Genomic DNA, 13,253 nt, shown 5'->3' on the forward strand with positions numbered 1-13,253 from the left:
AGGCCCCTTGCAATGCGTTTACACCCAGAAGTGCCGCATCGCAAGCGGCCCTTTACCATTCAAACTAAGACTTTGAGTGACATAAGGCTCCTCGTGAGGCGACACTTCGCAGGCGCCCCTCTCCAGCCCCGAAAGCTCCCGCCGGAGGAGAAGGAGGACCTGGCAGCCCTAGTTACCAAACTCCAGGTACTAGCTGGAGATCGCCTGCTATTGCAACTGATCTCCTGCCGACAGAGATCAGTTCACCTGGTGAAAATGGCCGCTTTGGCAATTGGACTCTATGGCATCGAAGTCCCTCCCCTCCCCAACCCCGCCCTCCTCAGGCTCCGCCCCCAAAACCTCCCACCAGTGGCAAAAAGGGACCTGGCAACCCTACTCCACACGCATGCCTGGGCTTGTATAAACTAGTCATATATGGTGATACATTTGTGCGTGCATCATATGGGTTTTTATTTGACCACTGATGAAGGCCAGTTGGTCAAAACGTGTATGGTGTGTGGTTTAAGTCTAAGAACCTTACGAGTTGCCATTCTGCCTTGTTTTATCATTTTTAACATTTTTAACCCAGATATAAGCGCCTTAACATACAAATATTTTCTTTATTATATCATTTTACCTTCTCCATTTTATATCATTTTACCTTCTTAAGGTTCACAACGAGGAAATTGAAATTGTGGATGACTTTCTATTCCTTGGCTCCAACATCAACCAAAAGGGAGACTGCAGCCAAGAAATCGGAAGGAGTTTGAGACTGGGAAGGGCAGCCATGAAGGAGCTAGAAAAGATTCTGAAGTGTAAGGATGTGTCACCGGCCGCCAAGATTAGGTTAATTCATGCCATCGTATTCCCTGTTACTATGTATGGGCATGAGAGCTGGACAATGAAGAAAGCTGACAGGAAGAAAGTAGACTCCTCTGAAATGTGGTGTTGGAGGAGAGGGTTACGGATACCCTGGACCCCCCAAAAAACAAATCAGTGGGTTATAGATCAAATGAAGCCTGAACTGACCCTAGAAGCTAAAATGACTAAACTGAGGCTGTCGTTCTTTGGTCACATTATGAGAAGGCAAGAGTCACTGGAAAAGACAGTGATGCTAGGAAAAGTTGAGGGCAGCAGGAAAAGAGGACTACCCAACAAGAGATGGGTGGACTCAATAAAGGAAGCCACAGCCCTCAGTTTGCAAGACCTGAGCAAGGCTGTCAAAGATAGGACATTTTGGAGGACGTTGATTCATAGGGTCACCATAAGTCAGAAGCGACTTGACAGCACTTAACACACACACACACACCTTCTCCACCCAACCTTGGGTACCCAGCTTTAAAACTAGCTCTGTGCAAGTCCCTCCCCTCTCCCACTAATGCGCCCAGGGCTTTGTGAATCGTGGTCCATAGAGGACAAATGCAGCGAATTTGTTTTCGATTCCCACTCCACCCCACCCCCTTCTCCATGAGCAATTATTATTAGCAATTAAGCCATTAGGATTACTTAATTAACCGCCTCCTAATTGCACAAGTCATCTCTGCATCAGAAGATTTAGCTTTCGTCTGGCGTCCCTGGAAAGATGTGATGTGAACATTCTCCGGGCTTAATAATCGGGCTGTTTCTGTAGGGAGACTGGGGAGGAGGAACAGTTCATAAGAATTATTTAGAAAAAGCCTGTAACGAAAACTAATCATCTGCAAAAGAAGAAGCAGATCTGCGGAAATTCACTGGGACAATCCAAATAGAACCTCCACATTCAGAGGCAATCTATCTCTGGATGGCCGAATGCTGGAGACTGGAGGAAGGATGCTGCCTCCACCATAACCTTGCTTGGGATATTCCCAGGTTAGAAAAGGGATTCTTAACCATGGAATGTCCTGAATGACTCGCTATGCCAATAAAGGTTTTTGAATTTGAATTTGAAAAGGGATGCTGGGAGAGATGGACTGATCCAGGAAAGCAGTTTCTAAGTTCCAGGCAGAATATGCTGTGGTAATAATGAATGAGCGATCCTCTGTGTACAGAAGCAGTCTACCTCTGAATAATGCACTGGGTCAGGACTGTGCATGAGGGGGGGGGGAGTGTTGTATTTCCAGATGACTTTTTAAAGAAACTTATGAAAAGTCACAGATTCATTTAGAAGGAACAGAAATGGCTGTTAATCTCTCTGCCAGACTCAGGTCTCTGTGCAAATCGAGCGCCTAGGAATGGTTAGTACCAGAAGCCAAGTAAGGACAATTAAGCTTCTCAACCAAATGCCTTTGTCTTCTTAAACTGAAGACGAAAAGAAAGAGTTGCATATGCCAACTTTCTCTACCATTTGAGAATCAAGTCCCTCTACGAGGAGGGGCTGTGGCTCAGTGGTAGTGCATCTGCTTGGCATGCAGAAGGCCCCAGGTTCAATCCCCGGCATCTCCAGTTTAAGAGACTAACTAGGCAAGTAGGTGATGTGAAAGACCTCTGCCTGAGACCCTGGAGAGCCGCTGCCAGTCTGAGTAGACAATACTGACTTTGATGGACCACGGGTCTGATTCACTATAAGGCAGCTTCATGTGTTAATGTGAAACCGGCTTACAATCACCTTCCCTTCCCCTCCCCACAACAGACACCCTGTGAGGTAGGTGGGGCTGAGAGAGGTGTGACTAGCCCAAGGTCACCCAGCAGGCTTCATGTGGAGGGGTGGGGAAACCCACCTGATTCACCAGATTAGTGTTCGCCGCTCATGTGGAGGAGTGGGGAATCAAACCCGGTTCTCCAGATTAGAGTCCACTGCTCCAAACCATTGCTCTTAACCACTACACCACGCTGGCTCTCCACGACCATAATCTTTAATGTTTGGTTTTTTTTAATCACCTTTCCCCTTATCATATTGGCAGTCTTAAAGATTACAACCATTTACAAAGAGGGAGGTAATCACTGATGTGGCCTTAAAGGTAAAGGTCCCCTGTGCAAGCACCGGGTCATTCCTGACTCATGGGGTGACGTCACATCCCGACGTTTCCCAGGCAAACTTTGTTTTACGGGGTGCCAGTGCCTTCCCCAGTCATCTTCCCTTTACCCCCAGCAAGCTGGGTTCTCGTTTCACCGACCTGGGAAGGATGGAAGGCGGAGTCAACCTCGAGCCGGCTACCTGAAACTGACTTCCGTCGGAATGGAACTCAGGTCGTGAGCAGAGCTTGGACTGCAGTCCTGCAGCTTACCACTCTGCACCGCGGGGCTCATACTGTGGCCTTAGCACCACTTAATTTTTTAAAAATATTAAACATTCAGATTCAAATTAGGGTGCAAGGAGGAAGACAGAGGGGGGAATATTTTTTCGCCCTCTCTACCCCCAAAACAGTCGCAAGCTTGGCTGAATGGCAAACGAGAAACGGCAGCTAATTTGTCTCCGGCCCATTTGGTATGATCATGTAACCGGTGCCTCCGAATTGCATCAGTATCCTCATCAGCTCCCGTAAACACAACCTTTCTCCAGGGGATCTCGTTCCCCAAGGATGGTGGATTGCTAACCGCTCAGATTGCTATCCAAGACGCTGGCGTGCACATGTGTGCGTACATGCAGAATGGATAATAATGATATATTTATATAGCACCATCAGGGCTCTGACAGCTTTACAGGTCCCAGCCCCCAAGGAGAATATAAAATAATTTGTCCTTGTTTATTTACATTAGAGCTAGCCTGGTGTAGTGGTTAGAGCAGGGGTGTCGAACTCAATTGTTATGCCCCCCCTGGATATGTAGGGTTGCCAGCCTCCAGGTACTAACCAATAATCCTAAAGGCGAATGAAGGTACTAAAATGTCCAATAAACAAACCTCTGTCAAGCAATACCCTCTGTCTGGGAGCATAACTTGTTAATGATTCCAAACAAATCTCTTTAAATGAAATTACCTGTATGGTTGCTAATTCACCAGGTACAGTTCCAAATTATGTACAACTTATAGACAACTTCGACTTCAACTGTTTTACATTTATAATTGAAACAGAAAACTGACAGATGCCACATCACAGTTAATACAGTCCCAAACAATTATACAACAAGCTAATCCAACAGGTAGTTCTGTGTTACAGATATTGTTCTGTGTTGTACACCCTCAAACCACAAGGCAAATAATATATTTCAAAATAAATTCCAAATATAATGTAGTCTTTCCGCAGTCAGTTCAAATTTCTAGTAATGCAAATTTAACCAGTACTAAGGGGTGAGTTTATGCTCCTCAGACTCTGCCCAAAAAACCTCCCGCCGCCGGCAAAGAGGGAACTGGCAACCCTAGCCAGATAGGACATAAAGGCCTCACCAGCCCAGATCGAGAGTGGGGTGGGGTGGCCGCCTCGGTTGGCTCGCAGGCTGGATAAGAGCTCTCAAGGGACCGGATTCGGCCCACAGGCCTTATATTTGACACCCCTGGGTTAAAGTGTCAAATCAGCATCTGGGAAACCCAGGTTCGAATCCCCTCTCTGCTGTGGAAGCTTGCTGGGTGACCTTGGCCAGTCACACAGTCTCCGCCTAGCCTACCTCACAGGGTTGCTGTGAGGATAAAACAGAAGAGAGGAGAACGATGCAAGCCGCTCTGGATCCCCATCGGGAGAGAAAGGCAGGACATAAATAAAGTCAATAAATACATTTATTGTCCGCCTTTCTCACGGAGACCCAAGGTGGGTTTCACAGAGCATGTCAAATACATTCGACAGGCAGGGACATCCAGTGATCAGTGAAATAGGGGTTGGATTGCGGAAATCTGAAACAGAGCTGAAACAAAGGTCATTTACGCACAGGAGGTTTTGCCTTGGATTTCCCCTCTCTAGATGCACATTTCCCCCATCCGAATTCTCAAAACTCTGCATGGGGGCTTATTTTTAAGTTTAGAGAATTTGGACGGGGCAAATGTGCATCTAGAGAGGGGCAAATCCAAGGCAAAACCTCCCATGCATAAATGGCCACAGCTGGGGGGAAAGCATAAGCATTTAAACATGACATGTTAAAACAATGCAGAAAATACACAGTTGGGGCATACTTATAGCAATAAACAGTTCACGGTCAGATAGTCCTGTCTCTAGCCCTTTATCAAAGCATCTTTCTGAATCATTTCCTTCTTACCTGTGTATATAAAATAAGTCTTCCTAAATAATTCAGTTTTGCATAGTTTATGGAAAGCCAGGAGACGGGGAGCTTTCCTGACCTCATCAGGCAGGCAGTTCTATAAGGTGCAGCAATGGAAACAGCTCATATGTGGGAAGTTGTTGAGAGCCAGCGTGGTGTAGTGGTTATAGGCTTGCCAGGTACCTCTTTGCCACCAATGGGAGATTTTTGGGGCAGAGCCTGAGGAGGGCAGGGTTTGAGGAGGGGAGGGACTTCAATGCCATAGAGTCCAATTGCCAAAGCGGCCATTTTCTCCAGGTGAACTGATCTGTCGGCTGGAGAACAATTGTAATAGCATGAGATCTCCAGCTAGTACCTGGAGGATGGGAACCCTAAGTGGTTAAGAGCGATGGACTGTAATCTGGAGAACCAGGTTCGAGTCCCCACTCCTCCACATGAAGAGTGCTGGGTGACCTCGGGCTAGTCACAGTTCTCTCTCTACTCTCTCAGCCCCACCTACCTCACAAGGTGTCTGTTGCGAGGAGAGGAATGCGATTGTAAGCCGGTTTGATTCTCCTTAAAAGGCAGAGAAAGCCAGCGTATGAAAACCAACTCTTCTTCTCCATCTTGCCATTTGTGGGGTGGCCCCTACAGAAGGCCCTGCTCAAATGAGCGAAGGAGCCGTGGTGGAGCATAGGGAGAGAGGCAGTCCCACAGATATGAGGGACCAAGGCCATGAAGGGCTTTGTATGCAATAGCCAATGCCTTGAATTGATCCCAGTAACTGATAGGCAGCTAATGGAGTGACTGAAGAATGGGAGCGATAGGCACGCTCCGTCTAGCTCCCGATAATAACCAAGTTGCGGCATTCTACACCACTGAAATCTCTGGGCTGCCTTCAAGGGGAACCTATGCAGAGTGCATTACAGTAGTCTAGTCTCGATGTTACTGAGACGTAGATCCGAATGGCCAGATCCGTGTCAAGGTAGGGGATGCAAGGACCACATTAATGAGCCCTTGATGTCGATCATAAATCAGTCACTAACTCGGGGGCCCTTCCTTCAGCCATTCAAAGAGGTAGTTATCCATTCTCTACTTTAACAAAAAGGTCTACAGAAAAACAATGTGGTCAATTATCTCCCAGTCTCTAAACTGCCTTTCCTGGGGAAAGTGATTGAGAGAGCAGTAGCGGATCAGCTCCAGGTCTTCTTGGATAACTAATGTGCTTTGGGCCCTTTTCAGTTTGGTTTCAGGCTGGGAGACGGGTAGGGTTGCCAACCTCCAGGTGGCGGCTGGAGATCTCCCACTATTACAACTGATCGCCAGGCGACAGAAATCATTTCCCCTGGAGAAAATGGCCGCTTTGGCAATTGGATTCTATGGCATTGAAGTCCCTCCCCTCTCCAAACCCCGCCCTCCTCAGACTCTACCCCCAAAATCTCCAAGTATTTCCCAGCCCAGAGCTGGCAACCCTAGCTACGGGTCAAAGACAGCTCTGGTGGTCTTTGTGGATGACCTCTAAATGAAAACAAAGGGCGTGCTTAGGGTTGCCAACCTCCAGGTAGCACCTGGAGATCTCCTGCTATTACAATGGATTTCCAGACAGCCAAGATTAATTCCCCTGGAGAAAATGGGTGGTTTGGAGGGTGGACTCTATGGCATTACACCCTGTTGAGGTCCCTCCCCTTCTGAAACCCCGTCCTCCCCAGGCTCCACCCCCAAAATCTCCAGGTGTAACGGGGCACCGATGCTGCTTTTGACAAAAGAAAAGTTAATCCAGGTGATCTTTCTAGACATGCCCCCTCTGCCGTTTTTAGCAAAACCCTCCTGCAAGCCCTGTTCACTAAATGGAACCTTCATGTTCAGGAGCAGTGTTCCTCAAATAACCAGATGTGTGGGAGGGTAGATAGGCTTATTGTACACGGCCATAGGCCTTTACAATTTAAAACATTATTACAACAAGTAAAAAATGATAAAACTAATCCAGAAAATGATAAAATTCTCAAATTATACCCAACATTCCGTTTGGGGAGGGGCCGTGGCTCAGTGGTAGAGCATCTGCTTGGCATGCAGAAGGTCCCAGGTTCAATCCCTGGCATCTCCAGTTAAAGAGACTAGGTGAGTAGGTGATGTGAAAGACCCCTGCCTGAGACCTCGGAGAGCCGCTGCCAGTCAGAGTAGACAATACTGACTTCGATGGACCAAGGGGCTGATTCAGTATGAGGCAGCTTCATGTCTTCACGTGTTCTCATTAAAGCAAGAAAGATTAAATTTGGCTCTAACCGTTTTTTCTTCAAAATCCAGATGTGTGTGTGAGTAAAGTGCTGTCAAGTCGCAGCTGACTTATGGCGCCTCTTATGGGGTTTGAAGGCAAGAGACTAACAGAAGTAGTTTGCCAGTGCCTTCCTCTGCATAGCAACCCTGGTATTCCTTGGTGGTCTCCCATCCAAATACTAACCAGGGCCGACCCTGCTTAGCTTCTGAGATCTGACGAGATCAGGCTGTACCATGCTGCCTTCCCCACCTCCCCAAAAATAACCAGATACTGGGAGTAAACAGCAGGGGGAGGTTACTGGTTTCCTATCCTGCACCCCAGAAGTGCTAGACAGAGGGCTCTAGCCTAGATGGACCATAGGGTTGCCAGGTTCCCCTGGCCACTAGCGGGGTATGGGGGGGTAGGGTTGCCAGGTTCAGTTTGGGAAAATCCTGGAGATTTGGGGATGGAGCCAGGGGAAGACAAGGACCTCAGTGGGGTATGATGCCATAGAGTCCATCCTCCAAAGCACCCATTTTCTCCAGGGGAATTGATCTCTGTAGTCTGGAGATGAGCTGTCATTCCGGGGGATCCCCAGGTCCCACCTGGAGACCGGCATCCCTAATTGGGCCTGATCCATCAGGCAGCTATAGAATCATAGAGTTGGAAGGGACCACCAGGGTCATCTAGTCCAACCCCCTGCACAATGCAGGAAATTCACAACTACCTCCCCCCACACCCCCAGTGACCACTACTCCATGTCCAGACGATGGCCAAGATGCCCTCCCTCTCATGATCTACTTAAGGTCATAGAATCAGCATTGCTGACAGATGGCCATCTAGCCTCTGCTTAAAAACCTCCAGAGAAGGAGAGCCCACCACCTCCTGAGGAAGCCTGTTCCACTGAGGAACCGCTCAAACTGTTAGAAAGTTCTTCCTAATGTCTAGACGGAAACTCTTTTGATTTCATTTCAACCCGTTGGTTCTGGTCCGACCTTCTGGGGCAACAGAAAACAACTCGGCACCCTCCTCTCTATGACAGCCCTTCAAGTACTTGAAGATGGTTATCATGTCCCCTCTCAGTCTTCTCCTCGTCAGGCTAAACAGACCCAGCTCCTTCCTATGTTGGTTTTTTGGCCCTTCTCTATCTGTCCCGCATCTGGGGAAGGCCCGGCTCAGGGTGGTTGTGGATTTCCCTTTCCTGCAGTCACGAGGCAGGAAGTGAAATTGACAAGATTTGTTTTGAACAATGAGATGTGCCGCCACCATATTTAGAGAGAGCAAATTAAGTTGCCTTGAGTGAGTGGAAGAGCCTTTGCTGATGCAAACTTCTGAGCGGGGCTTACTTAAAAGGGGGCAGGCCGGAAGCCTGGCCTCGGGTGCTACACACGAGGAGTGCCCTGCTGGTAAAGACTCGGGGCCTGATCCAAGTCATAAATAAGCAGTCTTCAGTCTTCTTTCCATAAACATCAGAGGGACTTTTAAAATGTGGGCAGTAGCATGACTTTTTAAATTATTTTTTAAAAAGCTTGAAAGAGCTTTGCAAATTAAAGGAATGGGGCTGGTTTCACTTCGGTTTGGGTTATCTCAAATTAAAGGATATATTTGGGTCAGGCAGTTTCTACATGGTCGCTGATGATTATTTTCAAAGTTTGTAGTGCCTCAAACGGCAGGTCTCTGGGTATATGCAGAATGCCACTCATAGAATCATAGCATTTGAAGGGACCACCAGGGTCATCTAGTCCAACCCCCTGCACAATGCAGGAAATTCACAACTACCTCCCCACTCCACACCCCCAGTGGCCCCTACTCCATGCCCAGAAGATGCCCAAGATGCCCTCCCTTTCATCATCTGCCAAAGGTCATAGAATCGGCATTGCTGACAGATGGCCATCTAGCCTCTGCTTAAAAACCTCCAGGGAAGGAGAGCTCACCACCTCCCGGGGAAGCCTGTTCCACTGAGGAACCGCTCTAACTGTTAGAAAATTGTTTTTGTTTGATAGACTGAAAATCAAAGATTCCACCTGTTTATGGACCTATGTTTAGAATGTATGACTTGCATCAATATTGTCCTTTCCTTTATTATTAAGCTCCTATGACCAAAAATCTTGAGCATCAAGAAAACATAAAAGATAAAACAGCATGAAAACATTATAAAACATGAAAGGACTTAAAACATTATGTTACAAGTATAGACAATAAAATAGATAATACCTCCAGTGAACACATAAGAAAATACATAGACCCATCCAAATTGTATATAATCAGCAAATAAAATCATTTTAATGCAATGTTAAAGAGACAACTATTGCCAGATACACCAAAAATTGGCTTGCTGTCTGTAAAAATTGGAAGATTCTTATCTCTGCTATTAATAACGAAAGTTAATTACAAAAATAATCGTATGCTGAATACAGAAATTAGTAGCAAAAAAAACCCCAGCACAGTGGTCAAACTCGGCTAGTAATGACTCAGAAATAATTTTGACGATGTTGTAATGGATAACAAATAAGGACATATCGGATTGAGGAAGCCTTATTCTGCAAGGTGAAATGGGAAAGGTATCTTTACACCTTTCATAGCCCCATTGGTCTGTATTTGGTGTTACAACTTTATACGCATCAGCCTTGGAGGTGTTATTTGAGCCATTGATACACCAGTATATATAGAAGAAGAATTCATATGAAGAAGAAGAGCTGGCTTTTATATGCCGACTTTCTCTACCACTTAAGGGAGACTCAAACCAGCTTAGAATCACCTTCCCTTCCCCTCCCCGCAACAAACACCCTGTGAGGTAAGGTGGAGCTGAGAGAGTGAATTGCCCAAGCTCACCCAGCTGGCTTCATGTGAAGGAGTGGGAAACAAATCCAGTTCACCAGATTAGCCTGCACTGCTCATGCGGAGGAGTGGGGAATCAAACCCGGTTCTCCAGATCAGAGTCCACCACTCCAAACCACCGCTCTTAACCACCACACCAAGCTGGCTCTCCCAATCAATCACATTGGGACTATTCTATGGACAATATTTGGAAATCATCTTGTTTATATTGTACTTACCCGCAGTGCCCTTTGTGGACTATTGTTATATAAAATTCTAAAATATTGGTATTAATAAGAACGAGTCACAGACCTTTTGGAATATGGTAAATAATAACCTGTCTGTGACTAGTATTCATTCCATCATGCATTGCTCCTATGACATGGGAACATAATTTATCCATCTTTGCAAAGACCCCTGGATTTGATGCTGATCGGGTTTTGGTTGAACCCCCACAGACTGCCCTATAGTAGCTGATTCTTCCAGTGGTAGCGGACTCCTTAATTAAGCAAAATGCATAACTATTGTAATTGTTATATGATAAGTGGGAGGTTTGCTTGTTTGTTTTTTGGTGAATTTTGCAGGAGAGATTTTAAACAGGGGGAAAAGTACAAAGAGTTTAATACGGTCCAAGACCAGCATAAAAACATACCAGATATACATACATAACATAACACACATAAAGGTGCATCAGGTGTGAGCCCCTATAACATCTTACAATCTCTCACTCATAGAAGCCATTTCCAACAGGGGGAAATGAAGGAAACTGAGGCAGAGAGAAAAGCGGACAATCAGCATGAGAAACAGACAGAAGCCTGGAAAGAAACCGAGGAAGGAAGAAATAAGGAAAATGCTTCAAGGGAAGCAAGAATGCAAGCTGAAGGGGAAACAGGGAAGAAAATGACTTTGCAAGGGGAAAAAATAAGAAATGGAGTGACCAAGTACAGAAAGAGATAAAAGTTTGCAGATCAGGAAAGATAAATACAAAACTTAGATTTTTAAAAAAAATTATTATTAAGGGTGTCTAAGAGCTGGCCCTGGGAAGGAAGGCAGCATGGTATAACCCGATCTCGTCAGATCTTGGAAGCTAAGCAGGGTTAGTCCTGGTTAGTATTTCGAGGGGAGTCCCCAAGGGATACCAGGATTGCTTTGCAGAGGAATGCACCGGCAAACCACCTCTATTAGTCTCTAGCCTTGAAAAGCTCGTATAGGGGTCCCCATAAGTTGGCTGCGACCCAACGGCACTTAACATAAAAGCATAAGAATATAAGAAAGGCTATGCTGGATCAGACCAAGGTCCGTCAAATCCAGCAGTCTGTTCACACAGTGGCCAACCAGATGTCTCTAAGAAGCCCACAAACAAGACAACTGCAGCAGCATAGTCCTGCCTGCGTCCCCCAGCACCTAATAGAAACCCCTCTCCTCCATGAACATGTCCACTCCCCTCTGAAAGCCTTCCAAGTTGGCAGTCATCACCACATCCTGGGGCAGGGAGTTCCACAGTTTAACTCTGTGCGGTGTAAAGAAATACTTCCTTTGATCTGTTTTGAATCTATCGCTCTCCAGCTTCAGCAGTTCTGCCATTTATGGGAGAGGGAGAAAAGCTCCTCCCTTGACACGCACTCAAGCTCTGACCCGGCGCACGTGTGAACCCGCTCCGTTTCGGATGACACGAGGCGAGGGGGACGGTAACCCCGCCTTCTGGGAGGAGATGGCAACGCCTTAGAGGGAAGGGGGCGGGGCGCCCGAGGTTCCCCTTGAGCCAATGAGCTTGGCGCATGCAAACGACCTCGGGAGGCTGGCCCAATCAGGGAGGAGCGGAGGCGCGGGGTGGCCAGAACCGCCGCCGTTCGGACGAGGCCGGCGAAAGCTCGCTGCTCGGGGCGAAGCCGGGCGGGGGAAGCCCGACATAGAGTCCTGTGCGGTCGGGAGGAAGGCGATGCTTTTGGCCCGAGGAGGAATCCGGCTGGCCTCGGGGCTTTGACGGAACGTCCGGAGCCCGGACGGAGAGCCCGGGGAGGAGGAGGACGACGACGAGCCGCTCACCTGCGCGCAGGTGTGCCAGGTAAGCCGCCAGGGAGGCTGGATCTCTAGAATGAATGGGGCTGGGAAGGAGCGGACCTTCCTGGGGAGCAGAGGCAGCCGTGGCACAGGGTGAAGCCCCAGTGGTCTCGAACCCCCCCCCCGCCCTTCCAGTAATAGGGGAGGGGGCTGTGGCTCAGTGGCAGAGCATCTGCTTGGCATGCAGAAGGTCCCAGGCTCAATCCCCGGCAGCTCCAGTTCAAGGCAGGGCCGTCTTAACAGCATTATGGGTCCCTGGGCAAACCAGTGTGCTGGGGCCCCTGCGACAACGACTCACAGGAATAAAAAGTCAGTGGTCGATAATATTAAACGTATATTTATTTTATTGGCACTTCAACAAAACTGGTGTTAAAACATTAAAAACATGCTGTACAGCAGCAACTGATCAACACAATAAACATTTGAACAATACACAAGGCTTGAAAAACACAATAATACTCAGTAGTATTTAGTAGTAGTATTTATTTATGGCAAGTCACTTAACATACACAGATTAGCATAGGGCCCCTATGCTCGTGGGGCCCCCGCCAAGTGCCCATCGGGCCCATGCGTTAAGATGGCCCTGGTTCAAGGGACCAGGCGAGTAGGTGATGTGAAAGTCCCCAGCCTGAGACCCTGGAGAGCCGCTGCCGGTCTGAGTAGACAATACTGACTTCGATGGACCGAGGGTCTGATTCAGTATGAGGCAGCTTCATGTGTTCAATTTTGTAGGGCAGGGCTGTGAAGCCTAATGGAGAGAGCGTGATATGCTCTCTGTACATGACCCGAGGTGGCCGCTTGAACCCCTGAAGCTGCCTTATACTGAATCAGACCCTTGGTCCATTGAAATCAGTATTGTCTACTCAGACCGGCAGCGGCTCTCCAGGGTCTCAGGCTGGTGTCTTTCACGTCACCTACTTGCCTGGTCCCTTTAACTGGAGGTGCCGGGGATTGAACCTGGGACCTTCTGTATGCCAAGCAGTTGCTCTACCACTGAGTCACAGCCCCTCCCCTTCCTCACCAAGTCAGCTTGATAGAAAATCTTTCTGACCCAATCAAT

Source organism: Euleptes europaea, chromosome 2 (assembly GCF_029931775.1).
Source record: "Euleptes europaea isolate rEulEur1 chromosome 2, rEulEur1.hap1, whole genome shotgun sequence".
Lineage (NCBI taxonomy): Eukaryota > Metazoa > Chordata > Lepidosauria > Squamata > Sphaerodactylidae > Euleptes > Euleptes europaea.